General features: G+C 40.1%; 2 pseudogenes; both read right to left on the bottom strand.

Annotated features, from left to right (window-relative positions):
* Positions 1-3,423: 3,423 nt before the first annotated feature.
* LOC143641019 (protein N-terminal asparagine amidohydrolase pseudogene) lies at positions 3,424-4,297 on the bottom strand (annotated as a pseudogene).
* Positions 4,298-5,455: 1,158 nt separating this feature from the next.
* Positions 5,456-18,149, bottom strand: LOC143640998 (nuclear receptor-binding factor 2 pseudogene; annotated as a pseudogene).
* Positions 18,150-23,829: the final 5,680 nt, after the last annotated feature.

Genomic DNA, 23,829 nt, shown 5'->3' with positions numbered 1-23,829 from the left:
TTTTTCAACCGGTTTTTAAAAACTCTATCTACACTAGACTGGGGATGGAGTTAAGTGGCAGAACACTTGCCTAGTGTGTGTGAGAACCTGGGTTCAGTCCCCAGCATGGCAAAAAAAAAGATTTATCCCTAAAAATTATATTTACACTTAAGCACCTTGGTGAACTATAAACTTTCAAAAAAATCATCCATAACTGATTTATCAAAGAGGTATGTAATATTGTAATGAGCAAGATAATGGTTTTATCCTGGATAAACTTAAGTTATAATGGAAGAGGCTGAGACTTTCACAAAATCTATAAGTTAAAATGTATTTTTCTGTACAGATAGATACACTACGAATCATTTTTCTCATGTCTTAGTTTTTTATTCAACACTTTCAAAAGCAATTTATATTTCTTTTCTTTATAATTCTTCAAAACAAAAAAGAATACTGGGGGTTCCCTTACCTGTTGCTCAGGCACTTAAGAGATTGAACACAATCACCTTCCATTCCCACTCAAAACAGAAACAAAATCAAAACCTTAAATAACCCAGCTCTACAACAATGACAGCACCAAAAGCTGTGGAGATCAACAGCACCAATGCCAAGCTGGCAAATATAAAAAGAGAAGGAAAATTTCAAAACCCAGCAAATGTCTTGATTTGACACAGAGGACAGGAGAAATCATTATTCTAAAGTATATGACCAGTGTTTTATAACTTCAAAATCAATAGTAGAGAACAATTAAATATAAGAAAAGATCCTTATCCTTATACAACATGGATATGAAAAGTTGGATCCATGTTCTTAGCAATGACAAATTACTGAATTTTTTCAAAGTTGATCAAAATTATTTTTTGGCTGAACACCAAAAAAGTATTTGTTGTCTGTATTAACTATTTCTCCTGATTATAAATCTTAGAATTATATAATTATGTCTCATAAAAGAAAATTGTATAGTCAAGTCTCAATAAAATCATAATTGCTGATAGACCTGATGGTCCCTCGTGAACCACAAAATAGATCACATCTCATATTACATTTAATTTATACAAGATTCCTAAAAATCTAGGTAGTTGGACTTACTTCAATAACCAATAAAGAACCAATGAAAGTCTATGAGCAAGGAAATAATATGATCAGAGCAGCATGACAGAAAATTTGCAAATGAGATTAATTTGCCTTCCCATATTTAAAAGAAAAAAGGAGGGAGGAGGTAATAGCATCCACAATGATAAAATCAGAGGAAAACTTAAAATATATTTAATTTAGTTAAATATTGGGAAACTTACCAAAAAAATATAAAATGGAAATAATTTTAAAAGCTATTAAAATTACAAAATGAAAAAAAAAGTAGGAAAAGGCATGTTAAAAATAAAACTTGAATGTGAGTTTTTCCCCACATGCTTTGCTTTACTTCCTGGTTTGTTCTTTCTATAGCCCAATCCAAAAGGCCATGATAGCAGTCTTTCCATCTGTTAGAATCTGTGAGATGGACAGAGGGAAAGGATAGAGGTTATTGACTATGTAGTCTCAGTTTATCAATGTTTTCTTCATTTGTTTCCTCGCTTAATAGATACTGGAGATCATGAAATGGAGGAAGCTCTATTAAGACTGCTGAAAACAGAAGAGTTGCTTGACTTGTACTGAAGCTGCAGGCTGAGATGGTCTGCCCCCTCCCTTGGAGCACCAGCAGGGTGCCTCCCACTCAAGGTGGAGGGTCCTCCCTGCCTCTTGACTTGGAACTCACCCAAGACACATGCTTTGGATATAGAAATATGACAAAGTAGAGGCTTGAAATGTGTTTGCTGTGTATCTCTGTCATGATCATTAAAACAATATGGCCCTGCTAGCCCACTAGTTCTAGAAAGAGGACCATGGGTTTTTAGTTCAGGAATACCAGCTGAAAGATTTGCAGCCCAAATCAGAGCTTCCCAGTTAACACCTGAGCCTAGAACTTCCTGAATGTGATACCTCAATGCACGCGTTCCCTTGAGGGACTTTCAGACATTCTGGCTCTTTATTACACAGTATTATTACACAGGCCACAGTGATGCATTCATTAACCGAACATCTTATGTAATTTTTGTGTTTTAGACAATGAATTACTGCTCTAAGGTAAGAGTCACAACAAGGGGGGACAGTTTATCTACACCCTGGGTGGTGTGCCTGTGAGATAAGTTCCCTCGCCCTGAACCTCCCCTTCCCACTTCCCACTTCACACTTCACCTCTCCAATCTGTCAACTCAAAACAGGGTACATGGAGCCCGACCCACACAGTGTGAAGATCAGCAGCCAGTGGGAATATCTGACCCAAGAAGAACCAATAAGAGGCTGTGTTCTAGAATTTCTAAAAAGTAGAAAATAATGAAGAGGTGGGGAAGTCCTGTTTCCAGAACTGTGAGCTCTGAAACCATGAGCCAGAACAGAAACCTTCCTCCCTTAAGTTGTTTATGTCAGGTATTTTGGTCACAGCAACTAAAACATGACAAATAGAATCACTTCTATTCCCTTATACTTTTAAACTGCTATGACAAACTTTAAAATCTCATTGTAGAGTTTTTTATCTTTTTTAAATCTCAAACTGTAACAGATTTCATTTACATGAAAATGCATATACATGTTCATCCATAAAAATTAATGAATACCACTTTTATAGGATCTAAATGGTAAAATGTCTTCTGAGAAAATCTTTAACTCACGTGACAGAATAAAATCCTTTTAAAGTGCTCTGTCCATTAATTACCTTCAGAAATTCTATTTCAGCAAACTTAGAAGGTTTCTTTTAGAAGTTTCAAACAAGGAAAATTTAGATTTGCTTCTAGTGTAATGCCTACCATAGAGTCAGCACTTGCTGTATGCCTCCTGGAGGATTTAAAAGCCGATTGGCCCACTGCACTAGCACATTTTATTGTTATACACACACAAATAAAGAGCAGCAGAGAAGAGCTGGAGTAAACTGACAACTAGTAAAACCCATCTCAAGTAATGAAAATCCTCAGAATAAATCCTGGGTGAAGAGAAAACTAGCAGGAGGAAAAAAGTCTAAATGTCAAAAGTAAAGAAACAAAATATTAAAAAAATTATTATTTTTTTAAAAGGTGTTTCTACATGGGATGCTATTTTTTTAACCTAATTCTCATTGCTGAAGCTTCTGAACTAAAGTTTTTAGTGGAAAAACTGTATGACAAAAATCATATACATTAAGTATTTCTTTTTTTTGCCTTTTCCAAAATAAGATTTTATTTTGAAAGTCATTTGAAGGACGCTGAGGAAGGAAGGAAACCTAAGACTCAATGGTGTATATTCCAAATTTATCTTCTTTCCAAACCCACCAATGGTCTTTGTCATGTCAAAAAGTAGCTTTCTTTGGTAATTCCTACATTTATCTTCCTGGAGGAGATATCTTTTCCTATAAGCCATCTTCGTTTTTCCTGTAGAGGAGAGCTTTATTTCCAGGAAACAGCATATTCATTGGAGAGGGGTATTTCTTTAAAAACATCAAGGTAGATCTGATATGTTGAACAAAGTGGGGGGGCTCAGACAAAGGGGAAGTGGAAAGGTTCTCTAGTTCTCTAGTATTTGCTTATCATCTTGCTGCAACCAGAAATCCACATATGGAAATGGAATCCAGGAATACGGGCCTATCCGAAGTTGCTCAGTCTTCATCATAAATGCTAATCATGGGGCCTCCAGCTAAAGCTCAGGCAGCTCGCAGCTCCTCCTCGGGGTCTCGATCTTGAAATATGGCTCTGTATATCTATGCTGTTTTAATGTTGACAGCAATGCCATAAATTATTGGAAAGTGGTTTTCATTTTCTTCCCGGTCATTTCATTCTGTCACACATAATGTCACCAAGTGAATGTCATCTTCTTGTTTGTCAAATTCACTAAGAAGTTGGTGAGTAAGTTCTTGTGACAACTGCCTGTCATCACTGAAGCCTCCCACGAGGTGCACTTCCAGCCTTCCACTTTGAGCGTGGTCAGAAAAGGATTTTATGGAGTTCATGATCAAGGGGACCTCAGCTTTGGTGTCAGTTCCATCACAATGTGTCAGGCAGGTAGCCCCATTACCTGTGTGCCTCAGGACCACAATATGACAAGTGGTGGCATCATCAGAACCCAGAATGGAGATGGAGCCATCCTTTGGGGAGGTCACTGCAAGCTCTCTTTGCTGAACATACAGAAGGCCCTGGGGTCCCACTTGTTGACCTCTGAGAAGTCTGGCTCTTTCCTCCAGAGATGGGTGGTCTCGGACCAGCTCCCTGGCGGACTGCGGCAGGCACACTCGCCACCTGCAGACCAGAAGCAGCATCGCAGTGGCGACCACCTGGGCAGGCCCAGGGAGGCGGCCTCCCCAGCCCCGTGTCGACACCGGCCCGACCCCTCAAACCTTAAAAAAAATTTCACGTTGAAGAAATATTTCAATGACTAAAAAAGTGTACTCTCCTGATAGAAATAAAAAAAATGGTGCAGAATCAGATACAACACCTTTGTGCTTATGCAAAACATGACGTTAGTTAAACCAGGTTAGTTTAAAATGTATATTCACTACTTTGAAGTAACATGGTTGACTTTTGATCCAATACATTCTTACTCTTTCTCAATATGTTCTTGTGCCTACCTCACCACAAGTAGGATGACATCAATGGATGATTCTTTTTTTTATATAAAACACAATTACTTTATTAATTTCTAATAATCAAATACTGCCAACTAACATTACTTCCATTTATGCATCATTAAAAACAAAGGATCATTCCTTAGTATTTTTAAGTCATGCATTATATAAAAAAGAACTTAAAATGCACCCTGATTAATTACGTAAACTGGTATTTTTTTTTTAAAAGCATAACTGATAATTTGGTTCCTTTCTTCATAAAATGGAAATTTAAATACTTCTCCTGATAGTCTTGAGGTCAGCATTATGTTATTAGTGCAAAATGTGGGTATTATGGTTTCATCTAGAAAGGTGTCTATCCTATACACCTTACTTAAACAAACAAATTGTGCATAACAAAGGCATGCAGTCAATGCATGATAGAAAGCATGTTTCAAATACATGGCAGCCCCTCAGGCCACCATATTATTTAGGTTTTACATTATCATTTATGCAATTATAGATTAATTATACATAACACACTTTTATACATTTTAACCCTGAAGAAAAATAATTGGTGCTTGAGAAAATTATTCTAGGTAGCCATTTGCTTTGCATCGGGAGAAAGTGAACCTCCAAGAGTTTACTGTATGCCATGTGGGAACCATTAGCTCTGGTGGGTAGATCAGATGTGCAATGTATTTCACAGTGACTGTTTCCTACATCCTGGCAATGCTGCTTCTGCCAATCAGCCAGATGGTAAAGCACATCTGGAATTACCCTTGTATGTGGTTTTCCCTTTTTTATTTTTTCTTCTTTTCTGGATTAACTGTGTTGCTGTATTTCTTCTGATCTCTCCAAAAGCCTTCCATTTCAATTATTCATAAGTCCTTTCAGAAAATCCTCAGACAGCTCCATAAGTGGAAGTTGTGGAGATGGAAAATCCAAGGGAGGAAGATTGGGTATTGGAATATCCTTGGCTTTCCCAGTATTTGTTGCAAATTCCTGCCAGGTTGAAGGTGTAGCAGTGTCTGAACGTGGTGGCAAGTTCCATAATGCTGACTTTTCTACAAAATCAGCATCCACATCCAGCTCCTTATCTACTGGACCTTTTACAAGTCTGGCTTTTTCAGCCTTTAGTGCTTTATTTTCTTTCCTTAATCTTTTATTCTCAGCCACAAGGAACTCCTCATGCATTTTCAAATCTGCAATTTTGATTGCCTGCTTCTCAATAATTGTTTTATCATCCTTTGGGGCTTTGCTTCCAATACATGGCTGTGTTGGCTCACTCTTTTGCTGAAGTAAAAATAGTAGTGTTTCTGTATTCCTGTCAAAGACTCCCTGAATTTCAGAGAAGGGTTTCTCTGTACAAGGGCTGTAGTTCTGAGAAAGAAGGGGACTCTGATCCTCTGCATCCTCAGCAGAGGGTTTGTGAGATGCCTGAAGGTGGGTGGCTACATCCTTTTCTGTGTTCTGAGCTTTTGATCATTCTTCACACTTTGCCCTTTTCCACCTCTCCTGGATGAGGATGAGCTGTTCCATGTGGCTATCCCCTTTTAATTGCAGTGATAAATGAGCCTGCTCAGACTTGGTCAGCTTCAGAGCATCAGAAAGATAGGCCGTAGCCTTCTTGTGACAAGAAATAGCTCTTGGTATTTCCCTGCAGCTCATAAACGGTCTGCTCTGCTGAGGAGCCAGGTTGAGAGATGCTTCCATGACTTCCAAAGACCCCGGCGCCAGCAGCGTCGCCAGGGCACATGGAGGGAAGGAGAAGAAGAGCGCAAGGCAGCCTTGGAGACCTCCGCCCCTCAGCGAGCCCAGAGAGACCATGGGAGGCAGGTGCAGAAGAGGCAGCCACCCTACTGCTTCCTTCCCCAGTGCCTCGGCCGCCTCCTGAGCTCTGCATGGCCAAGTCCTGACGTCACTGGCCCGGGCTGGTTCCAGGCAGGAGTGAGGACTGGAGTAGGTGGGGCTCCCGGAGGGCAGGGCAGCTGCTGATGTCTGCTTCCAGAGTTTCGTTTTATTTTTTCCCCATGAAATATCTTCTGAAAGGGTAGTGGGATGTTTTGTGAGGAGGTGCAGGCTTTTAGAACCTTAAGATTGCTATCTTCCAATACTGACGTCTCTCATTTCCTGCTTGCCTGACTTTTTTCAGAATTCACTCTGCTTAGCCACATTCTCTCTTGCACTTGTGTACCCACCTTTATCCTTGTACCTGTTGATGTTTTTCAAAAAGCAGATCTGAGGGCTGGGGTTGTAGCTCAGTGGTCAAGCGCTTGCCTCGCACATCTGAGGCACTGGGTTCAATCCTCAGCACCACAAAAAAAATAAGTACATAAATGAAATAAAGGTATTGTGTCCATGTACAACGGAAAAAAGCAAATTTGAGCAGAGTTAAACCATATACTTAACTGGGCCATGATAGGAGTTAACGAGAATTATTCAGCAGGGCTCTGCCTTGAAGTTGAACACAAACTAATAAAATAGCATGTGTTACAAATAGCCAAGTATGATGATGCATTTAACAATGACATTCCAAGCCATGGTGTTACCGGTGCTTACCTGTGAGGAGTCCTTGCTTCCCCAATGTTGAAGTATAACACCAGAGAAGCATGCTGAGGCAAGGTCAGAGTGGAAAGTAGAAGCTTTATTAAAGACAGCAGAAAAGACTTCTCCCAGATGAAGAAGGGGACCCAAGAGGTGGAATCCGTTTTTTTTTCTTTTTTTTTTTTTTGCATTGGGGATTGAATGCAAGGGAACTTAACCTCCAAGTGATACTCCCAGCAATCCCCCCTCCTTTTTTTAGAGATAGGGTCACACTAAGTTGGTTAGGGCCTCAATGACTCTGAACTTACAATCCCTATGAGCCATGGGATTATTGTCATGTGCCACTGCACCTGGCAGCAAACACATATTTTTTTGATTTTGTTTTTGAGAGAGAGAGAGAGAGAGAGAATTTTAATAATTAGTTTTTAGTTTTCAGCAGACACAACATCTTTGTTTGTATGTGGTTCCGAGGATCAAACCTCGGGGCCGTACGCATGCCAGGCGAGTGCGCTACCACTTGAGCCACATTCCCAGCCCCAGCAAACACATTTTTAAAAAAGAAAAAAAAAAAAAAAAACAAAGGTGCTGGGTTGTGGATGAGCAGTGGAGTACTCTTCTCACAGATGCGAGGCCCTGGGTTCGATTCTCAGCACCACATAAAAATAAATAAATAACATAAAGTTGTTATGTTCAACTACAACTACAAAAATAAATATTTAATTTTAAAAATGAAGCATCTCTTATCACTTATTCTGGTGTTTCCAAAACAAAATCAGGAACTCACTTTTCCTAATGTTATGGTTGAAATGTACTTTTATGCATGCTTGTAGAATTAAAATTTCAATTTAAGGAGTATATATCAGCATTTTTGTTAACCAAAAATTTCCAGAATTAATTATTCAAAGAGCAAAAACTGTTATTTCTTGAATTATTCGGGATTTTGTTCTGGGTAGTTTTAAATGTTCTTATTGAAAAAGAGTATTAAGGAATGAGTTAATCTATTCAACAAGAATTCATTGATCTTTCACTATGTCTCAGGCCTTTGCTTGCTGCTTAGAATCTAAAACTCAACCAGAGCCAATTCTGAGTGTTCAGATTTACTATTTTGTAGTACCCATCACGTAAACCAAAATTCTAGTACAGGTTGCAGTGGTAGAAATCTATCTAGATTCATTAGGAAAACACACACACACACACACACACACACACACACACACACACAGAGGCAATAAAAGACTAACCCTTTGGACTTAATCAAAATATAAAACTTTTTTGCATCAAAGAAAAACATTAAATAAATAAATAAATAACTACAGAATAGGAAAATAAATTTGTAAATCATGTGTTGAACAGAGACTTATATCCAGGCTCCATAAAGAATTCTCACAATTCAAGAATAAAAAGTAAATAATCCAATTTAGAAAGATGGAAAGAATGTGAACAGACTTTCCTCCAAAGAGGACATATGAATGGATAAAGAACACATGAAAGATGTTCAAACCATTAGTTAATAAGGATCTGAACATCAAAATCAATGAATGAATAGTTATAATCCAAGACAGATGATAGCAAGGTTGGAGAGGATTTGAGATGCAATAGGTTGATGAAGCAGTTTATGAATCTTCTAAATATTTGAGAAACAATGACTTCACCACGGGGTCACACTGAGGTGGTCATAATTAAGAATAGCTAACATGCAACCTAGGTGCCAAGTTCCCTGCTCAGAATTTTATAGTCACCACATAATTCTGTCCCCCTTAGGAGCCTGTGAGGGGGACATCATCATCCCTATTTGGGAGATGAAGTGAACTGGCCAGCTGAGGTCACAGAGTCAGTAACTGTGAATGTGCCATTTGAACCCGGCTGAGACTCAGACATCTGAAGCACTGAGGGAAGGGGGAGAGAGGCAGAGATTCCTGGAGCCCAGGGTAATTCCTGGGGCTGGAGCTGAGGCTACAAAGGGAGGACCAGGGAGGAGCGAGAGGTTTCAGAAGGTCAGACCTGATTAACAGAACTGGTTAACAGAGAGGAACCAAAGGAAAGGTCTGGTAGGAGGGAGAGAGCGGCGACTTTAGAAATTTTGGGTTCTATGTTCCAAGGAAAAATCCATATAGGGAATTTGAGTGTGTGGAACCCAGTGTGAGAGGCAGAAGGAGAGTCTGCAGAGGAAGACTTCAGGAGTGTGAACTTTGGAACTACTTCTCAGAGATCCATGCTGGGGCCTATGAGCAAAGAAAAGACAAACAGACAAGAACATAAAAACTACAAGAAGCAGCGTGCATTCATATGTGTGTGTACATGTGTGTGCACAAAACAGACACACACACACACACACACACACACACACACACACACACACACACACACCATTCATTCCCTGAGGACTTGTGTCACATAGTTATGTTTTAGTGTGAACCTTAATCAAGTTCGATTTTCCTCTGACAGGTACTTTTCCCTGTTTCTGTGTTCTAGTTTAAGACTCGGTCTTCTTTTATGAAAAACCATATTCATACCAACATGAAAGTTCTTGTTTTCCATATAGAAGGAAAATTAGAAAACAATAGAATTGTAAGAAACTGTTTCATTGTTAGGACTGATAAATCGTGCACTACCCATCAGTCCATCTACGGAGTAGCAGAATGTCACAGAGAAGTAGATCATTTGCATTTGAATATATAAGCAGCAGATCCTGTAAAAAAAGATTCCATTTAGCAGGGATGCATGACCCTGGTATTTTGCGGGACTAAATTGGTCTTTAACCGGCATTGCTAGCTTAGGCTTCTGTTCTAGGTAACTCACTTGCTGGGAAAATAACATTGTCTACAGAGTCAAGTCAATTTAATAAATAACAGTAGAGGAGGATATTTCATATTTGGGCTTAATGTCTTTGGGCAAATTATCTTCACCTGTGACTCACTTTCCTCATTCAGACATGGGGAGAATAAAGAGTTTGCTCCCAGGACTGTGGGGGGCAGTAACTATGCTCCTCTGCTTCCAAGAGCAGAACCAAGGAGGTGCCAAGTGGATCTTGTGCTGCTGCTTCTATTATCCATGGGGCATTTGGCTACTCACCCTGGTCACAAATTTCCTATGGACAAATCAGCACTCATGATAAGACTAATGCACAGCTGCTTCTGCCACACAAAACACAACAGAGTGCTTCAGGAAATTTTATTAACAAAGATGTTTATTTGGTTTGCAGTGTGGGAATGCAAGTTCTGGAGAAAGTGACTGCACAGGACCTTCCCTCCCATCTCTCTTTGCCCTCCTTCTTCTTGTGAATCATGACTCCTCAAGCCCATGACCCCTCACCCAATCCTCACCAAGGACAGAAAATGTGAACATAGATGGCAATACAAACTCACCAATCTCACTGTTCAACAGGCAATTTGTCTATAATAACAAGTCTCAACTGTTCAAAAATACAGTTAAAATTAAGCATAATTTTCTTTAAAAATTGGCTAGTATTAGTCAATTGAAGTTTCATTTCTTTTTTTTCCCTAAATACACACTTGTAATAGTAGGCTTTATCCCTCCTGCTAGCTGACTTAAAAGAATTTCAGTTGCATTTAGTATTTAGAGGTTAAGTGAGTACAAAGACACTAATACTAAACGGACAGAGGAAACCACCTGCGGCTCCCTGCAGCATCCAGCAAGCCCTTCCACAGGGAGGGGAAGGCACGGGCACCTCAGGAGCCCAAGGGGCACTGCTCAGATGTGTCGCTCATGGCAGGGCACAAGAGCATCCCAGGCAAGCAAGAATCCCCTGGGAGGCAGTCTGAGCCCTGTGTGAAAACCCCTGATTCAACCCAGCTGCAGGGCGCCTGGCTTACACTTCACTTGTTACACTTAATCTATGCTGCAATAAGGAGATGAAACATTTTGTTTCTCTTTGATGAAAGAAATAAAATCTGTAAAATGAGCAGTTAAAATAACATCTTGGGTGTCTGTGTGAAAGCCTCATGTTTGCAAATACAGCTGAAATGGTACATGTATCTCATGTAGATAGATACTAGTGGACACACTAGTAAAATTTCATCTACCCCTTCATTTTGTCATTATTTAAAGGGTCAAAGCTGTCTATGTAATGTGTGGATTAAGATACCAATCTGTACCAGCTCTTATTTCATAAAACTCTTTGCTCTGTAGAAATCTGTGTCAACTTAAGTGAACAAATGACAATTTTCTTATGGATCGAGAAAATGTACATCTGCTTAAATTTACCATCTATAATAGCTTTTTCAGACACATTTGTTCTCTAGAAACAAATTTAGCATTTGACTCTGATATCCTGTAACCCCTGAGATGGTCTTAATGCTTCCTTTTGTTTAAGGTTCTCAGAAACACGGACAAGCACATGGTGATTGATTTCATTCATGCAGAACTTGCTCTATATTGTACTGTGCATAATGTTATATGGCACATTCACTTTTATTTTGTGCATTTATAATTGCTATGTGTTTTGTATGAAAAGAGGTAATTTGAGCTGTTGAAGGAGCTATGGTGATATTATAAAATAGAACAGCAGATAGTCACACCTTCAAGGAATGTCATTTTTCACATTTTTAAACTCATGAGTGTTCAACATTAAACTACTAGAGTTTTAGTACCATGTCCCATGATCTATTTTGTAGTATATACTTATTGATATATTGACATCTATATCTATTATTATAATACTATGATATATGTTATATGTTATACATTGATATGGATATGATATCTACTGACATGCTTATCTATATAACATTCATCAGATATTCATTGTATTAGACTCAATTGTATCTTGTAACTCAATACATCTTGCTAATATATTTGGTCACATCACATGTTGTATTAGACTCAATTATATCTTGTAACTCAATACATCTTGCTAATATATTTGGTCACGTCACATGTTGTATTAGACTCAATTATATCTTGTAACTCAATACATCTTGCTAATATATTTGGTCACGTCACATGTATTACAAAGTCCCTTTGTAAGACAACTTTTTCATAGGACACTCAGAAATACACAAAGATGGCTCTTGACCCACAAATCACAAAACAGGAACAACAATACTTAGACCTACTTGTGGAGCAGAGTATTCTTAATATGATGGTCTTCTGCATGTATACAAGACTTCTTTGTATATTCCTGCAGCTGGGAGGGAAATAAAAACCCTTTGGATTGTTTAAGTAAATACCAAGCTGTTACACATTAGTTCAAGTAACTGTATGAGATAAATATTGATTCAGACATGTAATAAATCTATGAAGATAACTTCTCCATGCTTACTTTGAAGAGAAATTCCCAAGAAGGGCAAGGATGTCATTTCCTTGGCATGGCAGATGCGGTTCTAAGACTTGTCAAGGAGGAAGCATGTCTTGCTTAGGCACCTCTGCTCTTCTCCAGCTGAGGAATGCAAGCCAGGGTGCAATATTATTGTTAGACTACAAAGAAGAGACCACCCCAGTGGTTCATGTGAACACTGTCACAGCTGCTCCTCTTCCCTTTGAAATCATTCAGGGTGATGCATGAAGAAGGGGCTGCTTTTATCAGCCTCCCACTCAGGGTATATTCAGCCCACTGAGGAAAATACTTGTGATACACTGCTGACAGAAAACAAAACGCGGCCCACACTGTGGGCTGCTGCCAATCAAGGCCTGCAGCTGTGATGGGGAGCATCCGCTGACTCCACAGGGTTGCCGCAAGGACCTGTGCTTCACTTATCAGTGATCACAGATCTCCATTGTCCCTGAGCAAGGGGAGCCCCTAAAAACCCCTGGATCACCAATGCTGACATGCATACATGGATGGATGGATGGATACAGACAGATAGGCAGAGAGAAAGAGGATGAATGAATATATGTATATATTCCTTTCCATAAAGCACATCTTTGCTCCCATTAGACTGAATCTAATGATTAGCAGAGGGAAAAAGTTTGAGCTGCCAACTCCATATCACCCCATTGGAATAGCATCACTCAAGTCCAGACTCCTACTCTCTCTCCCCCAAGCTACCAGGTTGGCCCACCTGCCTCTATGGCCCCTCCAGGGAGTTTCTACTGCTGCCACTCACCCTTCCCCAGGGACTCCAGCCATGCGTGGCTCTCCCCGGTAACCCTTACCAGACAGCTGCTCCAACCTCCTGTGCCTGGTCTGCACACTCCTTCTCTCATGTGCCTGGCTTCTCTTTGGTCTTCAAGGTTGAGTCACTTTCTATGGTCAATTTTTTATTAAATGCTGTCATGGCATTAGTGAGTCTTCTTCCATTGCACTTACTAATGTGTCAATAAGAAATGATCAACTCTAATTTTCTATGTTAGCAATTCTATCACTGTTTATCATATCAATTAGCACAGGGTATTGAAGTTATGTGTTTCCCATCCCAAATTGCCAAAACATCATGACTTAAGACCTACTGTGAGCACCATGCCAAGCTCTGGGTGTGTGCTGAAGAGCAAAACTGCCTCAGTCCTGACCTGCTCTTGTAAATCTTTTGCAGTTCTGGGGATAGAACCCAGGGCTTTGTGCATGCTAGGAGAGTGCTCTCCACTGAGCTCTAACCTTGATCTCATGACCTTCCTACCTTGGCTTCCCACGTATCCAGTTCCAGATGTGCTCTTTTGATGCTTATAGTTTAAAGAAAAAAAATGACATTAAGTAACTTTCAAGTTACAAATCTAATAGGTGTGGGATAAGGTCAAGGGAATGGGGTGTGGAGGTTGAGGCTGGTGAGGTCAAAGCCAGGAGAGGGGAGAGGATGAATAGCAAGGGTCAAGGGTTGGCGCCCATAGAAAGGGAAAAGAAAACCTAGTTAAGGCAACAGCACCTGCATGGGCTTGTAGAAATACCCTTGAGCAAAGTGTGGAAGAAAGAACTGTGGAAAAGAGTAAATGCTGGGCTTTGTGAGCTTTTCAATGAAGTGTGGATCTGACCCTGAGGGTTGTAGAGAGCCAAAGCCGTACACTGGCAGGTTTCCAGTGCTCAAAACGGTCTTCACAAATCACTGACGCCGTAGATCTGCATCGTGAATGAAAGGCACTGAGTAAAGAAGATGCTACTTTAATATTTTAAAGCATTAGGTAAGTGCCAGGCACAGGGACACACACCTATGATCCCAGCGGCTCAGAAGGCTGAGGCAGGAGGATCCTGAGTTCAGAGCCAGCCTCAGAAACAGTCAAGCGCTTCTCAACTTGGTGAGACCTCTCTCTAAAAAAATACAACATAGGGCAGGGAGTGTGGCTCAGTGGTCCAGTGCCCCTGAGTTCAATCCCAGGTACCCCAAAAATTAAAAAAAAGCCTTCGATGAAAACTTTAGTAAACTCAGAATTCCCATGTTCAGGTACCTCTCATTATTTCAAAGTCATCTATTTGAAAAAACTTAGACCAAGTAAAACAAGATCCACATTTCTATTCAATTTTATTTTATAATCTATAAAAAGAAAACTCCTCCAAAGTACACATTCATGAATAATGAATAATTTAGAACGTCTAGAACAGATTTTTACATGTTGATATGTGTTTGTGTTTATACATGTAATATTCCATTTGAAATAATGCAACAGTGTAGGTTATCAAACTCAGACAAAATATCAATCAACTTATTTAACAGCAGCAATATGTTAATGGATCTGACTTATATATATATATATATATATATATATATATATATATATATATATATATATAATATCCTTTAATGGAGCTTATGAATTTGAATATATCTTATTAAATATCTTATTAAGAAGCTCATTACTTTGAATATGTCTTATTAAGTATCTTTCATTTCTCAGTTTCATTAATATTCAGCCTTATATTCTTAATATTTTCTTTCATTCAGCTTCAAGTGCTTGAGTTAGATGTTCCTGCCTTGAGTCTGAATGCTGACAAGCCCATAGGTGCCTTGCAACTCCAGACCGAGGCAGCCAAAAGCACAGAGGAAGATTTTGAAAGGAAATACATTCATTGCTCTTTTTTTCTTGATATGATGAATTTACTTACTGCCTTTTAAAAAGAGGCTAATTAGCTTTTTAAAAGCTGCTGGAAATAAATTATAAGGAATATACTAATAGATGATACATATTCAGATGGACAGGACAATAATCTTCTCGGAGTTCAAACTGTCACTGTGGAACTGCAGGTTTCCACACACACTCTGGGTCACTTCCTCAGGTATGGGGAATTAGAAAGACATTTCTCCTGGCTTCACAGCAAAGCAAGCTAGACAAGTCACAAGTTCAAGACTTTTTTGAATCTATCAGAGCGCTGTGGTCACAGGGCCACCATGAAGACCCAACTTCTCTGCAGTTGTGCAGAGAAGCCAGCACTTGTCCTTGGGGCAGAGACCACAGGGATTGGGAGAGATACAGACTGGAGGAGGAAGAGCAGAGTGGAGCCCCAGGGGCCTCAGATAAAAGGGAGGCGGAGGGTTCGCATCCTCCATCTGACCTTCTCTACTGACCCCGCGGGCTTCATCTGTGTCTTCATTGGTTAAACAGCAACAGTCCTGGCTGGGAAGCACTGGGAATGAGTTTCTTCCTCAGACTCTTCCCCACCCACACACCATGGAAAAGCCTTAGGGGAAAGGGGGAAGAAAAAACTACTGCCCCAGGGAACCATCAAATACAGGGCAGCCACAGCAAGGGAGTGGGCAGGACTACCAAGACCACCCACCCCCAAGAGCAAAAGGCACAATGTTGGCTTAATTGGAAAGAAGCCCCCACCCTCTCCACTACCCCGGTGAGGGGAGGTTTGAGGAAAGAAGGGTTTGAGAGCAGCTAGGAGACAGAGAAGGAGTAAAACCACCTGGAAATCCACCCCACGCCAAGCACAAGGTATGACCAGAGGGGGCAGCCGGCAACCATACCAACCCTCAAATCGCCTACCTCCCCCTTCATCCCCACACTGAAGGCCCCACAGGAAAATATGAGGGGCTCACCTACAGGTTCAAGAATGACTTACTTCTACCTCAATTGTTTCCATAACACATTCTGCTTTCAACAAGCAATCATAAAAATCTAAAATGATAAAAATTATTGCAAAAGAGGACCAAAATTGAGGAATGTATACTACCCATTTTTGAGGTGTACGATAAATCTAGTGTGATCAAGACAGCCTGGTATTTGCTAAGACACACACAGAGACTGTAGAAACAGGTCAACATTAACACAGGAAGGTAATGTTATATGAAGCTACAAAGGTAGTCAATTGAATAAGGAGAAGTTTTTTCCACAAATAATAACAACTGGATGTCCAGATGCAAAAAAAATAAAAAAAGATGAACCTGAATACATATCCCACCCTTCATACAAAAATCAGCTCAAAATGGATCAAAATCTTCAGTGTTGATCTATAAAGCATCTAGGAAAATAATTTTGTGATTTTGAGTTAGGTAAAAAGTTTTTAGACCCTACCCCAAAAGTAGGATCCACAAAAGAAAAATAAATTGAAAACTTTTATCTGCATCAAAATTAACTTTCAGACACTGATAGAATAAAAAGTTAAACAAAAGACTGACAGAATATATTTCAGAATGAAGACATATTCAGAATACATGAAGAACCCTCAAACAATAATAAAAAAACTGCTTTTTTTAAAATAGGAAGAAGACTAAAACAGACACTTCAGAAAATATACAGGGGTGTCATAAAATGCTCAGTGCTACACAAATTAAAGACAGTGTCACTCCCCTGAGTTCTGAGGAGGTTGACTCCTTGCTACACAGTAAGTTGAAGGTTTGGTTTTTCAGAGGCAGATTAGGTTTACTTTATACTTGATATACAGAACAGTGCTCATTCATTCCAGTGTTACATCTTTAAACATAAAAACGTCCAACATTATTAATTAATTAGGGAAATTTATAATTAGGGAAATTTATAATTAGGGAACTTCAAATCAAAACTATCAGGAGATACCATAGACTCTCTGAACTGAATGAATCCTGAAAAGAGCAAGGATCTGGGCCACTACAGAGCATGCACACAGCCACCTCCACCTGCACAATCACTTGTGAGGTTAGAGCTTCCTAACATGCACCTATCAGGGCTCAGCAATGCCCCTTCCTGGTATTACTAACTGAAACTTGCAGCCACACACACTCACACATACAAATGTACATAAGTGTTAATAGTAGCTTTATTTATAATCCTCCAAACTGGGAACAACCCAGATTTTCTTCTGCTGGTGAATGGGTAAACAAACTAAGTATCCATACAAGAGAAGGCCACTCTGTCATTAAAGAAAAAAACCCAATACCTCATACAACGTGGATAAATCTTAAATGCATTCTGTAAATGAAAGGACCCACATTCAGAAGACTGCATGTAAGACTGCATGTATATGACACATAGACAAACAAAATTATAAGGACAGGTCAGTGGTTCCAAAGGTTGGCATGAGGGCAGGGTTCTACAAAAGAGAAGCAAATGGGAATGTGGGGGTGACAGCTGCTCTCTATCATCACTGGGAAAGATTCATGACTGTGTATCTGTCAAACTTACGGAAGTGTATTCCACAGAGAGTCAATTTCACTGAATGCAAATAAAACTGGTAATTTATTACTGTTAATCTGTCTCTGAAAAAACAAAACCTGCAGCTCACTGTGGAGCAGCAAGAAGTCATCCGAGTCAGAACTCAGGGGATGACACTATCCTTAATTTGTATACCACTGAGCAATTCATTTAGAAAAGAAACTTGTTAATGGGATGTCTTCTTCCCAGTTGGTACCTGGAGGTTCCAATGCTCTTAGACCAGCTCATTTCCATGAAAGGTGCCATCTGCTCCTAGTAGCACACTGAGTCAAAACCCTGCATCTCTGTCTTCTAGAACAGGACCAGCCATTGGCTCGTGGTGAGCATACTCACCTCCTTGGAGAGTTCCTGGCTCTTCACATTTAGGACCTGCCCAGCTGTCTGCTCCCTGCTACAGTGTTCAACCCTCTTCTCTACTCCCTGGAGCTCAGCCCAGGAGTCACTTACCAGGCAGGTCTTTGCGACACACTGCTCTAAAGCTACCAGGTAAGGATCTCAACATCTATACTGCTAGAACAGCCATCAAGGTTCATAACAACTGTAATTAACTAAGGAACCAAGGAACTGGGGAAGAAGGAGCCAACTACATATCACTGACCATTAGATTTTTAGCAGTTAGCAAAGGACCCTGAAAAAAGTGAGGATCGATAAATACTTACTGACTGAATTAATGAACAAGTAGGTTTATTTTAGTGTTGATATCCAGAACAGTGCTCATTCGTTCCAGGGTCACATTTTTAAAAGTAAATTCAACAATTCATTGCTGGCTCACACTCAGCTCCAAGGGAGCTGTTTTAGTTAATTCCATGTGTTAATCTGACTGGGCCAGGGGGATCTCAGGCACTGGTCAAACATTGCTCTGGGCATGTCAATGAGGGTGTTTCTGAATCAGTGGATCAGTGGACCAGTGAGCAGACTGCTCCCCTCCTGTGGGAGTTGAAGCCCTGCCTAGAAGAGAGAGCTGATGTGGCCACATGATGCCTGAGATGGGATACCAGCCTTTCCTGTCTTCAGACTCAAAAAACTCAGACCTTCTTGGGTTTAGAGAATGCCGACTTTCAGACTAACACTTCAACTACCAGCTCTGTGGATTCTTAGGCCTCTGAATTTAGATTGGAACTATCTGTTGGTTTTCCAGGTCTGTAGCCTGCTAATGACAGAAGCTGGAACTTCTAACCCTCCATAACTGTCAGCTAATTCCTTATAATAATCTATTTGTTAGTGGTTTCTCAGGAGAACTCTAATATAGGACCTCCTATAAAATTTTTCCCTTACATTAGTTACTTTCTTAAATTCCTGACATACTTGGACTTTTTTAGGCACACTCTGTATCTTGTATGCACAACGCATCCATTTTGCTTCCTACCATCTTTGCAGTGCTGCCCCCACTTCACTGTGCCCAAGGACTGAATATGGCCCGCTGTGTGACTTTTTGGTTTTGGTTCTAGGAAGAAACAAACTAAACTGCTCTCCAGGGACCTGCTAAACCTACACAAAAACAAATAAAACAAAAAAAAAATGTGTCATCATTAGGAAAAGGGTTCTTTTCAAATATGGCAAAACCTAGTGTGGTCACTTCAGAGGAATAGTGGGGACTCAGTATTTTCTTTAGACTTCAGTGGTGCTCTAAAGAAACAACCCTGTACCGACCCGGTATTCCAATTTTGAGTGCAGGGCTCACACAGTTCCTTAGCTGCCATGCTCCTGGTGAGTATTTCAGCGTGTCACCATAAAAATCTCAAAGGCAAAGCTCTCTCCACACACGACCTCACCATCACTGTCTCTGGCCCACTGTAATATCGAGGGAAGTGCACCTTTTGAGAAAAGTCTGGTTTTTTAATATTCATAATAGTTCTATTTCTTGCCAGCAAGAGCATTTTCCCAAACCATGTATTTCCAACTAAAAAGTTAAAAATAATAGATATTGATAACTAAAACTTGAACAAAATGTGGCTCAGTACAGCCCTGGCCTACCATGTGAGGCCCTGGGTTTGTCCCCTAACAACACAAAGTAAATGATTTAAAAATTCTAAAAAAGTTGGACAATACAAAAAAAATAAAAATATTTGCAGCTATTTGAAATAAACAGCATTACTTCTTTAAACACTTTTTCAATTGAAGGTCACAGTTTACTCTAACTAACCACCTTAGGCTCCCAACACTTCCCCAATCCTCGAATGCTGTTAGGTCCACTATTTTTGTTCAAATAGTAGTACCAGAGAACTCATTTTCAATTGGAGGCAAAGGTATATTTTATTAAATTCATTGATCTTTGAGAGAGGATGTGAAAGCAATAAAAAAATACAGATAGAAAGAATTTACTGAAGACCACACACCCTAAGCAAATGTGTGTCTCCAGCATTTTTTCTGAGATAAACTCTTCAATCATGTTTGTTATTAAATAGCACCAACATGCACTGACTCAACACAAAGCATTTCTTTGTTATGGACTTGGTAGAACACGGTGTAGGAATGTGAGGAGGAGCAACCAGACAGGACTCAGACAGGAGGACAAGCCAGGTGGAAAGGAGCAGAGAAAGGTTCTGGGACTCATACTCTGAACAGGAAGGTAACTCTCCCACTGCACTGCACTTGAGACTCAGAACTCCTCAAGTTTCCTGCACGCACACACACACACACTGTGCCTTCCAGTGATTCTAAAAGTGAGAATACTTCAATATTTAACTCCCTGAATGCTAAAATTCCAGTTATTTCCCTGACCTATGAGCAAAGCAATATTGATGCAATAATCATGAAATGTTACTGAAACACAGTTTTTAGGAGCGATTTCTCATTCTGCTCTAAATATACAAAGAGTGATGTAACTGGCAGCTGTTTTTAGTCAGTGGCTTTCTCCTTGGATGTGATGGTTACAGGGATGTAAGGTATTTGTCTCATAAATCAAATATATTTGGTGTTTATGCTAATTCATTTTCTCCTTCAAACACACCTAAAACTTGAACATAAACAACCATCTAGCTATGGTCCAAATGTCTGCATTTCTCCCAAGATTCACAGCTTTAATCCTAGCCTCCAATGTGTCAGGGGTGGCCTCTAGGCAGTGAGTGGGTAGAGGGGCAGAGCCCTCAGGAATGGAATATTAGTTCCCTTGTAAAGGAGACCTCAGAAGCTGCCTCATCCTTTTGCTATCTTGCGAAGAGAAAGCAAGAAAGTTTCAGCAATGATCTTCTGTGATTTATCAGAATGTGTCTTCAATACACAAAGACTGCTGTTGCAGGTTTCATCTTGTTGCTGCATGATACATGCTAGTTACTGCAAAGTCACCAAGGTGCACCCACCCAAAGTACCCTCAGATAAGACACTGTTTAAAGTATCTATACTTTTTACTACATTCATCACCAATTACCTTGATTTTAAGAAGTTTTAAAAATCAGATTACACTTAGGCTATGTTTTGGATAAATGTCCCATAAAGGCCCATGTGATAAAGGTCAGGTCCCCAACTTGTTGTTACTGGGAAGTAACAGAACTTTAAAAGGTGGGACCTACTTGAGGTCTTCAGGTCACGAAGGGGGAATTTGAAGGAGATAGTGAGACCCTTGCCCCTTCCTCATCCTCTTTCACCACCAGGCCATGAGAAGAGTCCTTCTACTTTGCCATCAGTCCCACCTGAGGCCTAAAGGCAATGGGTTCACCTCATCAGGGACTGGATACTCTAAAACTGTGAGCTAAAGTAAATCTTTTCAAATTTGATTAGCTGAGACATTTGTTATAGTGACAGTTGACTGACACCAAGTAGCATTAGCAGATTATCTATTTTGAATATTGGAGCTGAAATGTCATTATCATCGGGTGAAATTTAGCATCAAAACAGTATAAATCTAGGGGCTGTGCAGGGGGCTCAGTGGCAGAGTACTTGCCCAGAACATGAGGTCCGCTTGCTCTAAAGAGCAGTTCTGAGGACTGAGTACTTTCTGAAATCATTAACCATCTTTTCATTAACAAATTGTTAAATTCTATAAAAAACCCAGACTTTAGAAATTAAGTTCCTACAGAACATGAGAGTAAAGCAGAAAAATTAAAGTACTAGTAATTTTCCATCAATATATCATGTAATCTCTTGGAAAACAAACTTAGATCTATCTTCTTTTCTTAGAAACAAAATTATCCCAATCATTATCTAAAGCATGTGGAAAAAGAAGAAGAAAAAGAAGTATCATTAGTACTTTCAACCAGTTTGGGATGGAATATTACCTATTAGTTTAAAAGAAAAAACAAAAGAACCTAGTAAATGTACTAGAAAATTAAAATCAGGAAAAAATTTACCCAAAATGTGGGATAATATGTGTCCCTGAATTTTTGCCTAGTGACTACAATACTTTCTCATTTTTTTGAGAGACAGAGAGAGAGAGAGAGAGAGAGAGAGAGAGAATTTTAATATTTATTTTTTAGTTATCGGCGGACACAACGTCTTTGTTTGTATGTGGTGCTGAGGATCAAACCCGGGCCACAAGCATGCCAGGTGTGTGTGCTATCACTTGAGCCACATCCTCAGCCCAACTTTCACATTTTTTATGAACTGTCTAGTCCTTGCTAAAACATAGCCCAGAGATATGGAACATGAAAACAAAAAGAAAGATATAACCAAAGAGAAGAAGAGTCAGAAACAAAAAAGCCATATCCTTTGAGTCTTGCTTGCCCCGAAGCGTGTGGTGGCACCTGGGTGCTTGTTGGTGGGAGTGAAGGGACTAGGAGTCCCCAGCCTCCAGACTAGGACTCACTGTCTGAAACCAGAGCTGAGACAGGGGCTGGGCCAATACAACAATAAAAGAAAGATGAAATTAAAATCGTGGGAAGTATGCTCAGTGGAGCACACAGAGCTAGCCGCAGTGGAGACAGCAAGTGACCACTTCAAGTCAATATTGAATCTAGAAGTCAGTAGCTTGCAGGAGAAACTTTACCTTCCCATTTGCAACCCTCATAGTCGGTAACCCTGGGGACAGAATGGTAAGGTGATCAATAACCCCTGGAGTAAGAATAACAGAGTTCCAAGAGGGGGAATAAAACTCAGCACTCAGCGAGAAGACAGCAAACACAGAAGCGTGTAGTCACGTCTAAGCTAAAGTAACTCAAAAAATTGCTAAGGGCTTAAAACATGCATTTGTATTGTTCAGAGAAATAAGGGCAGGGGCAAAATTGACTTTTTAAAAAGGAAATAACTTAATGAGAAGAGGCCTAAATCCAGTAAAACAAGGAAAGTCAAGGGCCTTCTGCAGGGTGAAGCACAGTAGGCCCCAGCACCAAGCTCCCCTGTAGCAAGTGGCAACTGACAGAGAAAAATGACAACTGTATTTTTACTGACAGGAGAGGGCTGCTAACACAAGAAAATGAGATGAACTGGAACTCCAGAGCAGGAGCTCTTTCAAAGTGAGGAACAAAGTGACTGCTGGTTTCTTCTCAGGGGTCATTTGTTGATTTGGGGACACGTGCTAATTCTACAGGTGCAGACTAAGAATTGTGACTGGGCTGCCTTAAGGGACTCTACCAAGGGGGCAAAGCCAGCAAGGTTTGTAGGAGTCAGTGTGTCCGTTTTAAGGAGCAGAGTGCATGTGTGATGGGTCCTGATCACAAGGTTCATTTTTCCTAAGGGACTTTGCTAAATTGTGGGCTGTGCTTAGAAGCCTGAGAGACCAGGCCAGGTGTGTCTAAAGCCACCTTGAGGGCTCCACTGGTAACATGTGAGAGAAGAATTCTGCTAAGCCAGAATGCTTGCTTGAAACACAAAACTCCAGGATGTGTAAGGAATCAAGGCCAAAAGCACCACACATTAACATCTCCCAGGGAAGTGAATTAGCAAGTCATCAGAGCTGAGCAGAGCTGACCAGCCAAACCATGCCAAGCACAGACAGGAAGCAGAGGCCTTTCCAAGGTCAGCAAGGACCCCAGCCCAGTTTGCCTCACCTGCACCAGTTCTTCACCAGCCTGGCCAAGCAGGGAGGGGGAAAGCCTTCTCTGCCACCGTGATCATCTATCACCATCTGGCATACAATTAAAAATTTTTAGATAGCAAACGGCGAAGAATAGGAGATTAGTAATCTAGAGAAAAAAGATAATTAATATAGGCTGAGAAATTACCCAGAGGTAAAAATAACTGTGATTAAAATATTGGAGAAAATAGATGTATATAAAAGGGTGAAAGATGGAGAATTCCAACAACAAATG

This window comes from Callospermophilus lateralis, unplaced genomic scaffold (genome assembly GCF_048772815.1).
Source record: "Callospermophilus lateralis isolate mCalLat2 unplaced genomic scaffold, mCalLat2.hap1 Scaffold_82, whole genome shotgun sequence".
NCBI lineage: Eukaryota > Metazoa > Chordata > Mammalia > Rodentia > Sciuridae > Callospermophilus > Callospermophilus lateralis.
This window is presented reverse-complemented; position numbering and strand designations above follow the sequence as displayed.